Source organism: Drosophila serrata, unplaced genomic scaffold, assembly GCF_035046125.1.
Source record: "Drosophila serrata isolate PLE 108 unplaced genomic scaffold, ASM3504612v1 contig_324, whole genome shotgun sequence".
Classification (NCBI taxonomy): Eukaryota; Metazoa; Arthropoda; class Insecta; order Diptera; family Drosophilidae; genus Drosophila; species Drosophila serrata.
In genome coordinates, this window is record NW_028257222.1 from 257,452 (window position 1) to 279,160 (window position 21,709).

General features: G+C 42.9%; 2 pseudogenes; both read left to right on the forward strand.

Moving 5' to 3' along the window:
- Nucleotides 1–16,999, forward strand: part of LOC147642941 (uncharacterized) — an 82,829-nt pseudogene extending 65,830 nt beyond the window's left edge.
- On the forward strand, nt 115–675 carry LOC147642943 (uncharacterized; annotated as a pseudogene).
- Nucleotides 17,000–21,709: the final 4,710 nt, after the last annotated feature.

The following is a 21,709-nucleotide window of genomic DNA, read 5'->3' on the forward strand; positions in this document are numbered from 1 at the left end:
AATTGGTCAGACGGATTCGATACCCGGCTGACGGGGTCGAAGACGTTGTCAGCACCCTAGTCGGCCGTTTTTCTTGAACATTTTCTCTTACATTTTAACGTCGGATACAGCGACATGGAAGTCACATGCATATCCTATCGGAAGAAGCATGAGCTCGAAGCCATCCTTCTAGAACTCGGCTTAGGAGCAATGGGCACGAGCGTACGCATTCACGCGTCAACCTGAACAGTCGGACGCAGTCCTTGCCAAACTCGGGAAAATGGAACTCAAGTACGGACACCGGGGACCCCAAACCTCTATCGCCGCTCCCACCAGAGCTGGAGAAGCCCAGTCAGACACTCACGATTCCACGAAGTATCTCACCTTTGGTTCGGGAGTCGGAAGGTAGCACACGAACATCTACAATACAGCTGGACATAAAAACCTGATCTCTCTTGGTGGACAAGGCCACCAAGTTGGGACTGGTATTTGAAGCACCTCAGATGCGCTTAGTTTCATAGAGCACATGGAGGAAAGAATTCTTACCGGATAATAAGGATGTATCTGTCCCACGACCTCATGGTCCTAATATCAGGACGACCGGAGAACTGGTTCCGCACCAGAGGTCTCCAAGTTAAAACCTGGAACGAGTTCTGTCACTTTTTTACGGTCACCATGTTGGGTTGCAATCCATGATATAATAAAAATAGTTTATTAGGTTTAAAGTTTTTTATTTATTAAATTTGCCTGCAATGATGCCGCTCCAGTCGTCGACTCGTTTCTGTTTTTAACAAATATATTTTATATCTAGAGTCGCGCAACTGCGCTACCGAGAATGCCGGTAGCGGAGCGGCTGCCTTATGTATATCTTATATATATTTGCTCCTCGCTGCTTATAGTGGGTAGATAAAGAGAGTTGGATGTACGTATGTATGCATAAGTCTAGTTGTGGGAATGCAGACTTCTGCATTTATGGTCGTCAAGGCAAAACTCGGGTGAGCGTGTTACGTTCAAACTGACCGTGACCGTGACTGTGACCATGCCTTGCGTTTACTTAAACACTGCAATAAAGTGTAACAGTGTGTATTCCTTAAGTACTCTTGGTGCAGTGGGTATTAGTTATTCGTGTACATACTACAACAGCACTTTAAATTATAATTTAATTTACACATTTAAAAATTATAAGTCCAAATACATTATATTTGTAGCAGATATGGCACCACAAAAGCTTAAAAAACTTGCGGTGCTTATAACAGCAGTTGTAGTTCCTGCTATTTTTATAATTGTACCCATACATAGAGACAAAACAAATTGGGCTAAGAAAACCATGCTGCTTATTATAGCGACATCAGTTCCCAATCCTCGTAGTCCAGATTCAGGCTTTGCACATCCGTTTTCATCTAATTCAAACTGAAAACAAATACAAATTTAAATTAATAGTTATATATATATAATAGTCATATATATTAACAAATATATATTGTATATATTCTTATTGATAAATCTACGAGTTACTAACTGTTACTTACTAAACTCTAACTGTTACTTACTAAAAAAATTAATACCATAGGTATTTTTCCCGAATGATTGCTTGCGGAGGTGGTTTTTTGGTTAATAAAATATATATAAGCTGATGTAAGTAAAACAAAATTATGAACTATCCCCAAGCCAGCATGAGACGCCTTTTGATGGTGCCTTGAAGGGTAAACGCGGGTTGTAGGTTGCGGATAGAGATAAAATTATAACTTTTTTAGTTTTCATCAAATTTTATATTATTCTAGAATTTTGGTTTTAATTGTATGAAAATCAGAACACTATGTCAATAGCTGCCAAACTGTGAATGCAAAAATCTATCTGTAAAACTGAAAATATAATAAGTAAACATTGGAGACTGTAATGAGAAAAGAAATTATATATATATTTTTTAAACACAAATACAAATTTATATTGTAATAATTACTGAAATGCAACCTGAAAATGAACATTTTTCGATAAAGGTTCTATCTTGTTTGTTTCAACGTACATACGAGCGAGGATACAACGAAGACAAACTGCAAAGAATTATTCAAAAAGCTTATATAATTTGCGTAAAAATTTTTTATTTTCGTGGTTTTATTTCTTTGTTGTTTGTGTAGGGGGCAGGATCTGCCCCTAAAGATCCTTGGAGTTGGAAATAGCTCCCGCCAAGCAGTCGAAAAGAAACGTAAGCCCTCGAGGTTAGGAAAAGAAGTGGATGGCGTCGTGGGCTCTCTTCAGTGAGTCAGTTTAATTCCGCTGCCTACTTCTTAGCTTAAACACTTGCCTATGCGCTTCGGAGTATAGCTGAGGAGCGGTGGACGAATGAAGTGGAGTGGTTGAGGAGTGCCGGGGACTGGCGAAGAATACTAAGGAGACGTCGACGTCCGTAGCGGATGGAGTTCGGGGCAGACTTGCCTTTAATTGGATTGGACCTCTGGTAAGTCTGCCCTCCAGAGCGTTCTCGGTGCGCGAAGTGGCGACATCTTCTCGAAACGGACTGGCAAAAAATATATCAGTTAGAAAAGCGGTCAATAAACAGCGCGAGTTAGGAATACGGAAGGACCCTATGCTGTGATCGGGCTGCGGGAACTGGACCAGACCTATGCAGGAGTGTGTGGTGATGCACGTCTTGTATCGGCCACCACTGAGGCACTTGCCTTGGGAATGTTCGAACAGTTTTTCTCAGCACTAAGCCTGAGGAACTGTTGGCATTTTCGAAAGAAGTGAAGGCCTGCTTTTGATGCAGTCATATGGGACCCACTCATTGACGGAATCAGGAGAGGATTCCTTACATCGGTGCGAATACTGGCTTCGAGGGTTCAGGAGGAATCTAAGCATCTGGAGGAAGAGTTTCTGGGATGCATCAAGGTATGATGCACATAAGGAAAAAATGCGCACTAGGGCAATCCGGCTGCTGGGGGCCTCATGCTAAATAATTCAATCTGAGTTGCCTTCTTCGGACGATATCTCATTTCGAGGTCATTTCGAGGTAACGGGGTAATTTTTTCCTGGAATACAGGTGACACCTTCTTGGTTCTGGACACGGGCAGAGAGTCCCAAGACTCAACTTGAATAGAGGACATCTCTAAGGTAGTCAAGCAACATTGAATTGTGCCTTGCAGTTCACGGTCAGAGGTCACGGTCGAGGGACAACCTCTGACCACCACCTTGGATACCTCCTAAAGCTGTTTCACGAACGCACTCAAAGGCCGCAACGCGGGCTCAGCAACCAGCCACTTCACAGGCGCATCAATAAGCTACCTCAGAGGGGCATCAGGAAGACGTATCAAGGACGCATTCAACAGCTGCCACCCTGGCCCAGCAGCCACAAGACCACGACTTGGCACTGGCCCCAGCCGGAGGCCCCTCCACAATCCGCTCCACGAGAGCAACTGCAGATTGATCACATCACGACTGCCCCAAAGTGTTCCACTCACGACAACGCACCGACACAGGTCCAAGGACAGCCCCAAACTGGATTGGAGCCTTGCCCGCCACCGAGCCCTCGGCGATCCTATGGAACCCATTTCGCACAAAAGCGAGACGAGTTAGGTTCCAGGATGCGGAACCAGCTGCAACTACAAGCATTCCCTCATGCGGAATTACCGACTCTGAGTACGACTCAGAAAAGGAACGACGCTCCAGAGTCCAGTCGGACAGTTCCTTGAGCGAAAACTTTCTCGGTTTTATACGCTTACTTTCTCCCGCATTGCCGAGCACAGCATCATCATGCGTAAAGACATGCCAATTAAGCAGAGATATCACCAAGGGAATCCATCAATGAGAGCCGTCATCAACTAGCAGATCTACGAGCAGCTCTGCTATGGTAGGATCGAGTCATCCAAAAGTCGTCATCGCCTCTAAGTATAATGTGCGTCGACTACCGTCATCTGAATGAAAACTCAATTCCTTATGCATATCCTCAGCCGTGGATCCACTCTTTTTTGAAACGGCTGCTTAACGCCCGTTTTATATCCACGCTGGGCGTCAAGAATGAATACTGGCAGATACCAGTAGCACCTGCCAGCCGCGAATGCACAATGGAAAGTGGCACCGGCAGTTTTTCAATGTGCCCTCGACACTGTACTCGACCCTGACATTAAGCCAAACACCTTCGCGTATTTGGACGAAATAATAGCGATCGGTTCCACGCTGCAGGAACAGGTCCGGAACCTACGCGAAGTGTTCAAACGCCTGAGGAACGCCGACCTCCGTCTGAACCGGGACAAATGTAAATTCTTTCAACGGAGCATTCCGTGATCATCATGTGATTAGTGAAGCCGGGACTCATACGGACCCGGATAAGATTTCCACCATACGGGAGCTAACAGCGCAGACGAATCTCAAGGAGCTTCGCCGATGACTCGGAATAGCGTCCTGCTACAGACGGTTTGCATCAGAAGAATCAGAAGTGGGAATAGTCTGAAGAGCAGGAACAGGCTTTCCAGCCCCGATTCTCGCCTGCCCCGACTTCTCGGAGAAATTCGTTCTCTGGACCGACGCCAGTGATTATGGCATTGGGGCCGAGCTGACCCAAACCATCAAACAGCAGGAACGAGTCATCGCATACGCCAGACGCCGGCTCAACAATGCCTACCGAAACTACTTGGTCACAGAAAAGAAATGTCTGGCGATAGTGTAGGCTATCCGCATGATGCGATGCTACCTGGAAGAGTAGAGATTCGAAGTACTCACCGATCATGAGCCGAAGAATACCTGGGACCAGCTGCTCTTAGAGATATCTCTCGCGGTAAGCAGTAGTGTATCCGACACAACAGGATTCAGCCCCGCCTTCCTTGTCCAATGCCGGGAGCCACGCCTGCTCTACGACGAGGGAACACCAGGCCGAGGAACGGCCTTGATCCCGCCTGAAGGCGAATCCAGCAGTTACGCAGCATCTTCAAAGTTTATCGCGACTACGCCGAACGTGCCAAAGCCGAGCAAGGCCGGACTATAAATTACGACGAAGAGAATGGAGACCAGTACTGCGTGCTCTAGTTTTCGTGCGCCGCCATGCATTATCCAATGCTGCCGAAGGGTTTGGTGCCAAGCTAGTAGCCAAGTAGGACGGGCCTTATCAGGTCGTCAAATTCCTCTCGCCAAATATAGTTCGGCTAAAGAATCCAAAACTCGCCGCCGCCGTGCAGCCAGAATCAACAACGACGACAGTAACAGCGACGATGGACACGAGCACACGCTTGGAGCAGAGTTGGACCATAATAATCACTGCACTTGTCTGCACTGCACCGACAAGCAACAAAAATGAAGCAAAGAGCAAGACGGTGGCTTCTGCCCCTGACAGCCATCTGGTTACCTCGGGTCGACATAGGTCCTACAGCCCTTTTTTTTTATCTAAGGGAGCTAAGTTCTGCCTATGTTTTAATATGGAGTGAGCAGCCAACAGTGCAAATGAAAGACTCAAAATATATCTACATATATACACATGAATATCGGGACGATTGACTCGAATATAATATGATCCCCGTGGGATAACTGAGCGTTCACTTTTTATGTTTATCTGTATTTCAAAATGAATATTTTTTACCCATTTACTTTTTTCTTTTCAGTATAATTATAGTAATATTGTTAATATTAGGAGCATGGAGTTTTGTTTTGTTTTTCAATTATAAGTTAGAAGAAATAAAGTAAGCTCTAAGTAAAAGAGTAGGAACATTTGAAAACCAGAGGGCGCAAAAAATAAGGATCACGCTAGCCCTTAAACGGGTTAACTTGGTAACGCCGATTCACCCCTACTCTGCAGCCCTGAACAACTAAGACCAATCGAGTGAATACCCGTGGTCTGGGAACCCCCCTTACGATGGAGATTCGATAAGCTATCGGAAGAGAGCTATCGAAGAGAGCTGAAAGTGGCATATAAAAAGCGACGTGGCCCTTGGCCTTCCACTTCTCTACAAGCAGCGAAACCGACCACAACTGGATAAGTCTTCCATCAGTTAGAAATTCATAAACAAGCGTAGCTCTTGATGATGACCTTGATGAAGACGCGGTGGTCGAGCACCGTCCTCGTTGCCGAAGTCGTTCGAGCTAGCAAAGAGTAGGCACACGCCAAGGTTAAGTTCTTGCTAGCTGACCTTGATGAGGACAGGGTAGTCGAGCAATGTTCTTTCAGAAAACGAAGGCATTGCCATAATTTGAGTTCTTAAGGAATTCAGGGTAGCATGAGATCACACGGTAGAAAGCGTTGTAGACCCTTTGATCAATGGGCTGAAACTAGGGGTGAGAACAGTCACTGACGGGTAACAAACCGAGTAGCAAAGAGGTGTATCACTATTCGAGCTTAGGTCAAAGACGATCGTCGTCCTAGTCAAATATCACCTGGACTCACACAGCAATATACATTTGTTTAAGAACTCAGACCCCGGCGAGCTAGGGCCTGCAACCCCAAAAGATAAACTTTTCAATGGGGCCAAACGTTTTAGTAACCTTAGCAAGCATCGAGAGATAAGAAACAAGATGTAAAGAAATTCAAAAAAAGAGTAATAGACTTACTCAGAACCAGAAAGAGAACAATAATGGAAAGGCACTGAGTGGGAGAAGTCGCATCAGAAATCAACATATTGAAAATAGCAGAATTAGACTGGTGGCGCATCGAGAGATAAGAAACAAGATGTAAAGAAATTCAAAAAAGAGTAATAGACTTACTCAGAACCAGAAAGAGAATAATAATGGAAAGGCACTGAGTGGGAGAAGTCGCATCAGACATCAACATATTGAAAATAGCAGAATTAGACTGGTGGCGCACGAACTGGAAAAAAAATGTCAGATAGCGCAATTCAAACAGTACTACCATATCACAGGTTTGAAAACTGAGAAAGATAATCAAACAATTACAGTAATAAGGGAGGACCACAAATTGGAATTGACGTATAGGAACAGTACATTGGGTTTAAGTATTTTATGAAACGGCGCTCAGTCTGATCATTGAAAGATTATCTAAGGCTAGCACAGAAATTCTAAGCACTGAGACATTCTTATCCACCACAAGCACAAAAACCTGGAAATTGACGTAGCACTGCTCTGCGATGTAACTGACCAGGAACTATGTGGCTTAACCTACAAGTTGGTTTTGGAACCAATATTCCCACCTTACCAGACAGCCGATCTCAACTTCCCAAGAGCAGCCGAAACCAATATTCCCAGCTTCTCAGAATGCATGTAGACGAAGCTTTCTCACCAGCAGAGAAGAACTTTTGAAACTGGCTAGCAGCAAAACATACATACATACATACTACAAAATTGATTCAAACTCTATATATCCAAATCAGACTTATTCTTACATCAAACCAAATAAAACCAAATTTTTAATGGCAGTTTAAACGAAAGCTCTATTATATTAGATCATCATCGTGTTAAGCCGGTTTATTCGGCAGGTACAGAGGAATACTTAAATGTGTTCAGGTATTGTGCTGTCGCCCACTGCCCCTATTAATATATACTGTTTAGATCATTTAGAAAAGTACTGCCCAAAGTTCTGGCTTACTCTAAAGCAATACGTACTCACACGAAGTCAAGCTTTGTGTGCAATATATAGACGTTGCCTGCTAATCAGATTTACAGACAAATCTTAACAATTTTCTAGTATGGTGCCGCGTAATTACATTCTCTCGTGTGGTTCCCAAGCTTGCGACTTATACGTTGAACTGCTGAACTTTAAAATTTAATAATTTAGTTGATGATTTGGGCATCGGTTCATGGTGAATAAAGCCAGGCGTGTGTTTATTGGGTGGAAAGAATTTCGATGTACCGACTAGAAATACTTGATCCTATATACCTTTAGTTTTGCGCCACTGTAGAGCATTCTTTGAGTTCAATAAACTTATTAGAGTCTTATGTGCGAATTATAATAATTTGTACACGGAAATCTCTAGTGTAGATAGGTTTTCTAAACTAATAACTTTGATCTCCATTTTCTATCGTCGGAGGATGAGTTGCAATCCCAAAAAATAAAAGTGCGGTAGTTGGATGTTGCTGGAATGTCCCATATTAATGTTGTTCAGCTCTTTAAAAAGCAACTATACAACATATCTCCCCTCTCCTTTCCTTTTTTCGATTTGGTAAAGTTCTTCATGTAAACCGAGGTGGATTCCTCAATCAGCTTCCCTGAATCATCCTCCACCACCTCCATTTTGTGAGACTTCTTCTAGTTTGGGCTCGGTAAAAGATACCCGCGATAAAAAAGAATATATGCTAATCGTGGGAATCGCAGGGATCGGCCCGCAAAAAATCCATCCGAATATTGTCTCTTGACCCACGACTGTTCTGCAGATATTGGAGTAGAAGCCGCTGAGAAAGATTGATGGAAGGATTTCGGCACCAATAAGTACGAGCTCCGGTAAAAAATGGGATCTGGTAACTGTATTGGTGGCAGATCCTTTACCGACTCTTCGGAGCTAAGCCGCCACAGTAAGGTTAATCACTGTAATTTGATCTGGGATAGCTTCATAAGGTTACTTAATTAAAATGAGCAATCATTCTGAAATGAATGTTGCCTCCGAACCAGCGTCAATCAGTACCCGTGATGGCATTTAAGCCCTTAATGACAGATTTCTATTAACGCCGTACTCAGGAGGTGTTTAACCGCAAAAAACAATTGTACATTCAATTGACTTATCGATGGAGTGGACTGTATATTTTGCTGATGGTTTTGTGGATAAGTGGATTGGTGGTCGGATATAGCCACTGACTGGGAGGGCCGCAGCGACGAAAAAGCATCCTTTACAAGTATAGTAAAAATGCTTGTTGGAGCAATCCTTCAGAAGATAAGTTCTTGCAAAACGCCCGATCGGCATTCGTACGAAAAATGGACATATTCGGATAGGGTGGTTCCCTTGTGAACAGATTTTAAAGTATTGTGGATTTTCTGTAACTCTATTCTCAAACATCAGGATTTTATATCGGCTAGATCGCCCTGTCAGACGCGGGGGTGGAGTTCTAATAGCGGTGGACTCCTCACTCACGTCAGAATTATTAACCTTCGAGGAATGTAACGATGTTGAATTCCTCTGTGTGAAGCTATCTATCAAAGGTAGCTCCATTTTTATTACCTGTTCCTACATACCTCCACTGTCGGAACTTCCTATTTATTGGAATCACCTTTCCGCTATTCAGATGGTTTCCAGTAGACTTTTGGATAGAGACCAGTTGGTAGTTCTAGGAGATTTTAATATCCCTGGTGCTATTTGGTGCTCAAATAATTCCACCAATACTCTCCATACACCTACACAACATGACTTTATCGCTGGCTTGTTTGACATTTCGCTGTCTCAAGTCAACCATGTTCGAAATTCCTTACAGCGCTTGCTCGATCTTTGCTTCGTCTCTGATCCTGCGAGAGTCAGTTTAGCAAGGGTGGCGCCTCTGACGCAGCCCGAAGATCCTTATCATCCAACTTTCGATGTGACTCTTGATATTGGGTGTGACGTACAGAATATTTCTGATCGTCCAGCCAATAAAGTCCTATGTTTTCGCAAAACGGACTTTGAACGGCTGAATAATTTTATAAACGAGTTCAATTGGTCCGATCTATACATGTGCACTGACATGGCAGTTGCCGTGGATATTTTTTACAGCGCCATGAATTCATTTTTTACTGAATGTGTTCCGTTATATTATCCGCCAAGCTCGAATAAACCGCCGTGGTTTACTAAAGAGTTGAGCCGACTTAAAAATAAAAAATCTAGACTGTATGCTAAATTCAAAATCACCGGTTCTCAATCTGCCCTTTCATTTTATTTATCAGCTCGGTCAAACTTTACCGTGCTGAACGCGCAGTGTTATAAAAACTATTTAACTCGTTGTAGGGCCCAGTTCTCACAGGACCCAAAACAGTTTTATAATTTCGTTAACACTAAACGTAAACCTAAAACAAATCCTTCCTCGCTTTCATTTGAAAATACTACCGCAAATAATGATCAGGCAATAGCCGATCTATTTTCGCAGTTTTTTCAAACAACCTATTCTAGCTCTTCGTATCTACACCAGACCTATTCCTACGACATACCCAAATCAAACTTAATTTTCTGTCCCAGCCTAAACGAAAGCTCTCTCCTTTTAGATCTTCATCGTGTCAAGCCAGTTTATTCGCCAGGTCCCGACGGAATTCCTGGCTGTGTGCTCAGGTATTGCGCCGACGCCCTGTGCTATCCCCTTCTGAAATTGTTTACCTTGTCCTTAGAAACCTCCCACTTTCCCATTATTTGGAAGGAATCGTTTATTATTCCTCTCCACAAAAAAGGTAGCAAATTGGATGCCAGCAATTATAGAGGAATCTCTAAGTTGTCGGCCATCCCAAAATTATTTGAAAATATTATCACCCCTCATTTACAGCACCTTTGTAGATCGGTTATTTCTCCATGTCAACATGGTTTTATTAAGCGAAGATCAACAACAACAAATCTTTTGGAGCTTTCTTCCTATATTATAAAGGGCTTCCATAATAATTGTCAGACAGATGTAATCTATACTGATTTCAGTAAAGCTTTTGACTCTGTTAACCATTCTCTCCTCGTTAGAAAACTCGATTCAATGGGTTTTCCAAGTGATCTTCTTAATTGGATCTCAAGTTATTTGAATGGCAGGACGCAAAAGGTCCTCTTTAAGAATAATTTATCCAATGTTCTAAGGGTTACATCTGGCGTCCCGCAAGGAAGCCATTTGGGACCCTTATTGTTTACATTATTTATAAATGACCTGCCCAAAGTCTTGACTAACTCCAGAGTACTTATGTACGCGGATGACGTCAAGCTTTGCGTGCAATACAATGACGTTGCCTGCCAGTCGGATTTACAAACAGATCTTAATAATTTTCAAACTTGGTGCCGTGTAAACTTATTAAACTTAAATGACTCGAAATGCAAGCTAATGACATTCTCACGTGTCGTTCCTAAGCTTGCTACTTACACGCTGAACTGCTGCTCTTTGGAAAGAATTAATTCTGTTGACGATTTGGGCGTCCGCTTGGACCCAAAACTTGACTTTATTGATCATATTTCGTCTATGGTGAATAGAGCCAGGGGTGTGCTTGGATTTATTAAACGGTGGTCGAAGGAATTCAATGACCCCTATGTTACTAAATCCTTATATACTTCCTTAGTTCGTCCTATCCTAGAATATGGATGCTGCGTTTGGAGCCCTCAGTACGGCGTCCATAGTAAACGCATTGAGTCGGTTCAAAAGAACTTTTTACTTTTCGCTCTACGCGGTTTAAATTGGGATGCAAACCAAAGATTACCTTCCTACTCTAGTAGACTCCTATTAATAAACTTGCCGTCCTTAGCCAATCGTAGAACGATGCTAGGGATAACCTTTATTTTTAACCTTATACATGGTGATGTGGAAAGTGCTGACTTGTTGAGTCAGCTTAATTTCCATGTACCATGTAGAACTACTAGATCCTATATCCCATTAGTGTTGCGCCACTGTAGGACCTCCTTTGAACTGCATGAACCTTTTAGAGTGCTATGTGCAAATTATAATGATTTGTACACACTAATCTCTAATGTAGATACCCTTCCTAAATTAAAATCTTTAATACTAACACACTTAGTAAGCATGCAAGCTAACAATCTGGCAGCACGCCGGTAGTTCAATTTTCCTCGTATTCTGTCCTATATTTTCCATCGCGCCTACTAACACCTAACCCTAACAGGCACGTGCCTGGTGTCATACGGGCCACTTGAATGTACTGAACTTAGTGCATCAACGTCCAAGAGTTTATTAGAGAGAATGTGCCCAAATGTTTGATAAATTCGGGTGCGGTTATGAAAAATTTGAATAAGGCAGAAACCAAAAACCACATAAACCAAATGTAAATAGTGGACACCGTCTATATTTTTTATGTTTTCGTTTGACTGTTCGTGCTTGTATTCTTCTTGTCCTTTAACATGCGGCGACAATTTTGGGTGCTGCCGGTTCGTAATTGCCGGGGATCGTTAATCCCACAGAAAATAAAAGAATGTTGTGGAACGATCAATTTTCTTGGAGGTTATATTCGAGATTAAAAAAGCAGAGAAAGAAAATATGGTGGTTTCATGCCTTTACAAACAAGCACGTGCTTGGGTTTTAAAGGTGTACTGACCGTAGTGCCTCAATGTCCATTAATAAACGTAGTGGTGGATGCACTATCTGGGCAAACTCCCGAGGAAGCTCAAAGCGCCAAATTCCTTACGATGAGAGCGAAATTTAACCAACCACCATAAAACTCGGCACGGTACGACACTAACCATTTTTTTTTATGCTATGGTCATTACGACATGTCGCCCGACTACACCCCGATCACCTACGATGATCCGGCTTCGTTAGAACCGTTATTCAAGCTGATGGAACGGGCCGAAAATATGAAGACGACCCTTGTGCTTGAGTGCGACGCGAATTTAAGGGATACGCTCTGTAGAAGCTCGGAAAACTAATGAGAAAAATGAATCACTTTTGATTATAATGTATTCTGTTAATTTACCTTATGTAGCAAAGTGATCATATCAATCTTTGTATTTCCTTTTACGAAGGATTTTCAAGGATGGGAAGGAGGATAAAATTACAGTTCTCAGCAAAGGCTTTCGACCAGGAAGTCGAAGACTTTACAAATATATTAAACTGGCATGCCTAGTGAAATTCATAAAGATGCAGTATCCAGCATGGTGGAACAACTAACGGAGTGAATTCAGAAAGAGGGAACGAAAAGCTTTCAAAGAAAGCTATACATCAAAAGAATGGGTGCCGTACAAAGAGGCACAATACAAGAAAGCATTATATGAAGTCAAGAAAGAATCCCGGAAAAGCTACTGCGAGGCGATAGAGGACATAAAGAACTAAGCAAGACACAAACTTTTCAGGTAATATGCAAGAAAACTTTGAGTTCCAGAGGTCAAGAGCCAGACATACACTAACGTCAACAAAAGAGATAATTACTATTGAAAACATTCAATGGGCAATAGACTCCTTCGACAAATATAAAATGTCGGGCCTTAACGGTATAATTCCGGCAATGCTACAAGCAGCAAAAGTAAATATCAGCAGATGGCCCAAAGCCATCAATGATGCTTGCATAAAACTAACGCATATACCTCTTCTGTGTAGGAAAGGGAAAGTGATCTGCGAATGGCAGGGGAGGACACTTCATAGCAAAGGGCTATAGAACAATCAGTCTAACTTTCTTCATCCTGAAGACGATGGAGAAGCTAATGGATATACCGATATATCATACAAGGTGGAAACTTATCACCTATTGGACGCCCATGCATACCGGAGTGGTCGATCAACTGATCGACAGTCAACTGAGACAGCACTGCATAAAGTGATATTCACGTCGTAAAATCACTGAACTACACACAAAAAACGATGGCCACCTTCTTGGATATAGAAGGTGCCTTCAACAACGTGAACGCCAAATCCATCCTGAACCCCCTCAACTCGATAGGTATTGAGAGAGGCATCGGAGAGTGGATAGGTCCGACAATCACATTATGAGTAGTGAAGAGAGGCACTCGCATGGACTGAGTTTTATACACCGATTTTAGGAACTCAATTGTGGGGGAGCAAAATCATATGCCGACGATGCTATCACTGGATTTTATCCCTACATCAACAGCAAAATAATGTCGGGAGTGTTGGAATGCTTAAACAATTAAGCTATACTATTTACAATGAGATTAAAAAAAGGTTTAAAATGCCCAAGATAGCACCGAACTACAAATATCAGAGGAGGCGAGTATCTAGGTGTATTGGACCCAAAGCTCACACTGAAGAGAAACATCGAGTTAATTCAGGAAAACATTATTATATTTTGTTCGGAGCAGACCGCTCGCACCTAAACATACGCGCATAGATGTACCGCTGCACCTGATGGGCTCTTAGGCGTTCTTTTCTTGATCTATTTCTCTCCCTCTTCTTCTGTCGCCTTATCTATTAAGGAAAACTACATTGTGAGCTCGCTAATATTTAATTGAAGTAAAGCGTCCGATCGGCAGTTGCAGCTATAACTAACCAATCGCGCGTTAATTAGTTAAAAGGGTGGCAAATTCGTGGTATTCCTCATAAACATTTTGGTGACCTCGACGTGATTCTATTTAATATTATTTAAACAAATCGCTTTGCTTCGCTGTCGCTTACTGGCATTCGGTCATAAGCATACAAGCAGACGCACATACATACAGAACTACCTGAGTAAACATAGTCGGCCGCTGATTTTTGTGCATATCGCGCTGTGAAAACAAAGCTGTGTATTGCCAAAAAATTATGAACTAAGGCGGCTCGCGTTTAAGCTTCGTTATGCAGACAATTTGTAACAACAACATTGTTAAAGTTCCGTTGGTTCATACACCTACTGAAGCAGTTAGACATTATCCTTTTATTAATTCTTGTCGCGTGAGAATATAAAATGTCTAATACGGAAAACTCGGTTCGGCCCCAAAATGAATCTCCAAGTGACGTTGACTTCTACCGAACCAAACCCAATTCTTCTTACGGCAATTAAGCTCGATGAATTTGTATATAATCATCTTTCATCTTTCCAAATAAACGGTCAACGATGGACGAGAAGAAGATAGTGAGGCCGAGATTGGTCGCGGCATCTCATATAGTATCGGAGACCGACAAAGAAGAGTCGCAATCCTAGGGGAGAGCAAGTAGCACTCCCCAATCAAAACACACAGGTGGGGCTTAGTTGGGACGAACAAGGGTCAACAAAGCCCGCTTTGTTCTCGGCAAGATAGCTGAGAACGAGGCTGAAGGCAAGACCGAACCACGGGACACCGAGGACAAGAACAAATTCCTTGCGGAGATCGCGGAATATGAGGCTTATAAAACGGTAAACTCATCGGAGTTCCAGCCCTCAAAGGCGAATCGCATTCGGTCATAGGAAGTTGTGAAGGACCTCACAAGCATCCTGAGCAACGCCTTCCAAGAGACATGTAAGTTATCATTCTCGAAGAAGTGGTACCCACCGTTGCGGACAAAAGAACTAATCGAATTCAGAAAGAGAGTGCGAAAGTCCTTCCACACCAGGTATGTAACCCGGGAATGGAAGCCATACAAAGAAGCACAAAAAGCTTACAAAAAAGCAGTATACAAGGCCAAGAAAGAGTCCTGGCAAAACTACTGCGAGTCACTGGAAGGTATACAGGACACGGCGAGAGTAAGCAAAATTCTCGCCAAAGGGCACATAAGCCCTACCCTGATCAACAGAGCAGACGGCTCTGCTACGACGACAATTGAGGAGTCACTAGAGCTACTAGTCGACACCCACTTCCCAGGAATCCTAAGAGTGAGCTCGGAGCCCAAGAAGGGAACGAATGCTCAAATGGACACGCCAACGAAAGACATCATTACCACGGAGCGAATTCGGTGGGCAATTGATTTTTTTGATATGTACAAAAGTCCGGGCCCAGACTGCATAATACCGACAATGCAACAAGCAGACAAGAATAGCATTTGCAGATGGCTAAAAGCCATTTACGATGCTTGTATAAGACTGACGCACATCCCACCCTTGTGGAGGGAAGCAAAAGTCATATTTATACCGAAACCGGCAGCAGGGGGCACATCCAAGTAAAGGATTACAGACCAATATGTCTCATTTCCTTCACTGTGAAGACACTAGAGAGACTCCTGTACGTCCACATCTGAGAGTCGCTGGAGGGACATCAACTCTCGGATGTGTAGCACGCATACCGTAAAGGCAAGTCAACGAAAAAGCACTACACGAAGTTGTACATTATGTCTAGAAAACATTACAACACAAACAATACACGATGGCCGCCTTCCTAGACATCGAAGGCGATTTTAATAACGTGAACCCCGACTCTATCCTGTGCTCCCTTAACTTTTTAGGTATTGAGAGAGGCATCAGAGAGTGGATCGGGGTCATGCTAAAGGGCAGGACAATCACAGCTGAACTGAGTGGCACTCACCTCACGCGGACTGTGAAGAGAGGCACACCTCAGGGCGGGGTACTATCGCCCCTACTCTGGCTCACAAATATGAACGCCATTTGACAGATATGAATACGGGTGGAGTTAAAGCAGTTGCATACGCAGGACCATATCCTTACGTTATTAGCGAAATAATGACGGGTGCGCTAGGTCGATTAAATAAATGAGCAAAAAACTGCGGACTAGGTATCAATCCCACTAAGACAGAGCTTATGCTCTTCACACTTCTAAGATACCTTCAACATGCCCAGTATAAACGGCACGGAGTTAAATCTAGCGGAGCGAGCAATGTATCTAGGAGAAATACTGGACAAAAAGCTCTCATGGAACGAAAACATTGCAGAAAGAGTGAGGAAGGCAAGCATTTCCGTCTACTCCTGCAGGAAAATGTTTGGAAACAAATGGGGACTAAACCCAAAGATAATTATATGGCTCTATACAGCAGTGGTAGCCAATACTAACATACGGGGCCCTAGTGTGGTGCCAGGCACTAATATAAAAAAGAACGAAGCTGACTCCGATATAACGGGCAGCGAGTGCGGGGGCCGTGGGTGCAATGCGCTCATGCCCCGCGGCTGCCCTCATCGCTATCCTGAATATAATGCCGATCGAACTGTTTGTGAAGGACATTGCATCACAGAGCGCAGTGAGACTGAAGGCAATCAATTGCTGGAGGGAATACGGTGCCGGGAACGGCAAGATTCTTGTGAGCAACGGTATAAATACAAACGAAAAGACTGACTACATGATCGCGGAGTTAAACTTCGGAACGCATTCTCGACCTCATATCCAACAAGGAAAGACCGGACCAGGGCAAAGTGGTAGTAGAGAACGTGGTGTCCGTCTACACCGATGGCTCCAAGATGAACTGTGGCGCAGGGGCAGGGATCTTCGCTGAGAATTGGGGACTCCCAGACTCAGCGACAGTCTTTCAGGCTGAGTTACTAGCCATAAGGAAAGTAGTCGAGCTCTCCTTACGGCAGGACCTCAGGGACACCAAAGTACGGATCTACTCTCCTTTCCTTTTTTTGGATTTGGTAAAGTTCTTCATGTAAACCGAGGTGGATTCCTCAATCAGCTTCCCTGAATCATTCTCCACCACCTCCATTTTGTGAGACTTCTTCTAGTTTGGGCTCGGTAAAAGATACCCGCGATAAAAAAGAATATATGCTAATCGTGGGAATCGCAGGGATCGGCCCGCAAAAAATCCATCCGAATATTGTCTCTTGACCCACGACTGTTCCGCAGATATTGGAGTAGAATCCGCTGAGAAAGATTGATGGAAGGATTTCGGCACCAATAAGTACGAGCTCCGGTAAAAAATGGGATCTGGTAACTGTATTGGTGGCAGATCCTTTACCGACTCTTCGGAGCTAAGCCGCCACAGTAAGGTTAATCACTGTAATTTGATCTGGGATAGCTTCATAAGGTTACTTAATTAAAATGAGCAATCATTCTGAAATGAATGTTGCCTCCGAACCAGCGTCAATCAGTACCCGTGATGGCATTTAAGCCCTTAATGACAGATTTCTATTAACGCCGTACTCAGGAGGTGTTTAACCGCAAAAAACGTTTGTACATTCAATTGACTTATCGATGGAGTGGACTGTATATTTTGCTGATGGTTTTGTGGATAAGTGGATTGGTGGTCGGATATAGCCACTGACTGGACTGGCGGAGGGCCGCAGCGACGAAAAAGCATCCTTTACAAGTATAGTAAAAATGCTTGTTGGTGCAATCCTTCAGAAGATAAGTTCTTGCAAAACGCCCGATCGGCATTCGTACGAAAAATGGACATATTCGGATAGGGTGGTTCCCTTGTGAACAGATTTTAAAGTATTGTGGATTTTCTGTAACTCTATTCTCAAACATCAGGATTTTCCCTTAGCTATTGTCCCCCGCAGATTTTTGGATTGAGCGCTCGCATTCAGCTTGAACTCTTCAATCGCCTAGAGCATTCTATGACGACAGAAATAAAGTCTTGAATTTTTGGTCTCGATTTTTTGCTATTTCCAAGGCCGTCAAAAAGCCTTGGATGATGCTCTCTAAATGATTCAAGGATTTGCCACATTCTTGGGTAACAGACGGTACAAAATTTTGTAAGTTTTTCCATGCGGATTTAAAACCATCATTGGTTAAGGGTGATAGGTCAACAATTGACTTGGCCTCGCCGTCATTTTTAATATTGAAATGGGTCAGTTTCTCAATTTCTGAAAGCCGAGGATTGTGTATATAGATTGCGGAAAAAAGGTCCCGAAATGTCGGACATTCAATTTAGTCACCATTAAAAATTTCGCACTCGACGTGGGATAAGCGGCACCCGTGAGCCGTGAGAGCCTCTGACGTGGCTTGGTGGCGTTGAATAACGCGAACAAACTGGAAAAAAATGTTCTGGAAAATATATGTATTTTTTTTATGCATTAGAGAGAATGTGCCCAAATGTTTGATAAATTCGGGTGCGGTTATGAAAAATTTGAATAAGGCAGAAACCAAAAACCACATAAACCAAATGTAAATAGTGGACACCGTCTATATTTTTTATGTTTTCGTTTGACTGTTCGTGCTTGTATTCTTCTTGTCCTTTAACATGCGGCGACAATTTTGGGTGCTGCCGGTTCGTAATTGCCGGGGATCGTTAATCCCACAGAAAATAAAAGAATGTTGTGGAACGATCAATTTTCTTGGAGGTTATATTCGAGATTAAAAAAGCAGAGAAAGAAAATATGGTGGTTTCATGCCCCCTCTCCGAACCGGGTAAAATGCTCGACCCCCCAATGTTCAGCATGAACATTATTAAACAAACTGCTACTTAGTTTTCTCATATATTTTTCTATTCCTATATTTTCTATCGCGTCTACTAAAACTTAACCCAAACAAGCACGTGCTTGGATTTTAAAGGTGTACTGACCGTAGTGCCTCAACGTCCATTAATAAACGTAGTGGTGGATGCACTATCTGGGCAAACTCCCGAGGAAGCTCAAAGCGCCAAATTCCTTACGATGAGAGTGAAATTTAACCAACCACCATAAAACTCGGCACGGTACGACACTAACCATTTTTTTTTTATGCTATGGTCATTACGACATGTCGCCCGACTACACCCTGATCACCTACGATGATCCGGCTTCGTTAAAACCGTTATTCAAGCTGATGGAACGGGCCGAAAATATGAAGACGACCCTTGTGCTTGAGTGCGACGCGAATTTAAGGGATACGCTCTGTAGAAGCTCGGAAAACTAATGAGAAAAATGAATCACTTTTGATTATAATGTATTCTGTTAATTTACCTTATGTAGCAAAGTGATCATATCAATCTTTGTATTTCCTTTTACGAAGGATTTTCAAGGATGGGAAGGAGGATAAAATTACAGTTCTCAGCAAAGGCTTTCGTCCAGGAAGTCGAAGACTTTACAAATATATTAAACTGGCATGCCTAGTGAAATTCATAAGGATGCACTATCCAGCACGGTGGAACAACTAACGAAGTGAATTCAGAAAGAGGGAACGAAAAGCTTTCAAAGAAAGCTATACATCAAAAGAATGGGTGCCGTACAAAGAGGCACAATACAAGAAAGCATTATATGAAGTCAAGAAAGAATCCCGGAAAAGCTACTGCGAGGCGATAGAGGACATAAAGAACTAAGCAAGACACAAACTTTTCAGGTAATATGCAAGAAAACTTTGAGTTCCAGAGGTCAAGAGCCAGACATACACTAACGTCAACAAAAGAGATAATTACTATTGAAAACATTCAATAGGCAATAGACTCCTTCGACAAATATAAAATGTCGGGCCTTAACGGTATAATTCCGGCAATGCTACAAGCAGCAAAAGTAAATATCAGCAGATGGCCCAAAGCCATCAATGATGCTTGCATAAAACTAACGCATATACCTCTTCTGTGTAGGAAAGGGAAAGTGATCTGCGAATGGCAGGGGAGGACACTTCATAGCAAAGGGCTATAGAACAATCAGTCTAACTTTCTTCATCCTGAAGACGATGGAGAAGCTAATGGATATACCGATATATGATACAAGGTGGAAACTTATCACCTATTGGACGCCCATGCATACCGGAATGGTCGATCAACTGATCGACAGTCAACTGAGACAGCACTGCATAAAGTGATATTCACGTCGAAAAATCACTGAGCTACACACAAAAAACGATGGCCACCTTCTTGGATATAGAAGGTGCCTTCAACAACGTGAACGCCAAATCCATCCTGAACCCCCTCAACTCGATAGGTATTGAGAGAGGCATCGGAGAGTGGATAGGTCCGACAATCACATTATGAGTAGTGAAGAGAGGCACTCGCATGGACTGAGTTTTATACACCGATTTTAGGAACTCAATTGTGGGGGAGCAAAATCATATGCCGACGATGCTATCACTGGATTTTATCCCTACATCAACAGCAAAATAATGTCGGGAGTGTTGGAATGCTTAAACAATTAAGCTATACTATTTACAATGAGATTAAAAAAAGGTTTAAAATGCCCAAGATAGCACCGAACTACAAATATCAGAGGAGGCGAGTATCTAGGTGTATTGGACCCAAAGCTCACACTGAAGAGAAACATCGAGTTAATTCAGGAAAACATTATTATATTTTGTTCGGAGCAGACCGCTCGCACCTAAACATACGCGCATAGATGTACCGCTGCACCTGATGGGCTCTTAGGCGTTCTTTTCTTGATCTATTTCTCTCCCTCTTCTTCTGTCGCCTTATCTATTAAGGAAAACTACATTGTGAGCTCGCTAATATTTAATTGAAGTAAAGCGTCCGATCTGCAGTTGCAGCTATAACTAACCAATCGCGCGTTAATTAGTTAAAAGGGTGGCAAATTCGTGGTATTCCTCATAAACATTTTGGTGACCTCGACGTGATTCTATTTAATATTATTTAAACAAATCGCTTTGCTTCGCTGTCGCTTACTGGCATTCGGTCATAAGCATACAAGCAGACGCACATACATACAGAACTACCTGAGTAAACATAGTCGGCCGCTGATTTTTGTGCATATCGCGCTGTGAAAACAAAGCTGTGTATTGCCAAAAAATTATGAACTAAGGCGGCTCGCGTTTAAGCTTCGTTATGCAGACAATTTGTAACAACAACATTGTTAAAGTTCCGTTGGTTCATACACCTACTGAAGCAGTTAGACATTATCCTTTTATTAATTCTTGTCGCGTGAGAATATAAAATGTCTAATACGGAAAACTCGGTTCGGCCCCAAAATGAATCTCCAAGTGACGTTGACTTCTACCGAACCAAACCCAATTCTTCTTACGGCAATTAAGCTCGATGAATTTGTATATAATCATCTTTCATCTTTCCAAATAAACGGTCAACGATGGACGAGAAGGAGATAGTGAGGCCGAGATTGGTCGCGGCATCTCATATAGTATCGGAGACCGACAAAGAAGAGTCGCAATCCTAGGGGAGAGCAAGTAGCACTCCCCAATCAAAACACACAGGTGGGGCTTAGTTGGGACGAACAAGGGTCAACAAAGCCCGCTTTGTTCTCGGCAAGATAGCTGAGAACGAGGCTGAGGGCAAGACCGAACCACGGGATACCGAGGACAAGAACAAATTCCTTGCGGAGATCGCGGAATATGAGGCTTATAAAACGGTAAACTCATCGGCGTTCCAGCCCTCAAAGGCGAATCGCATTCGGTCATAGGAAGTTGTGAAGGACCTCACAAGCATCCTGAGCAACGCCTTCCAAGAGACATGTAAGTTATCATTCTCAAAGAAGTGG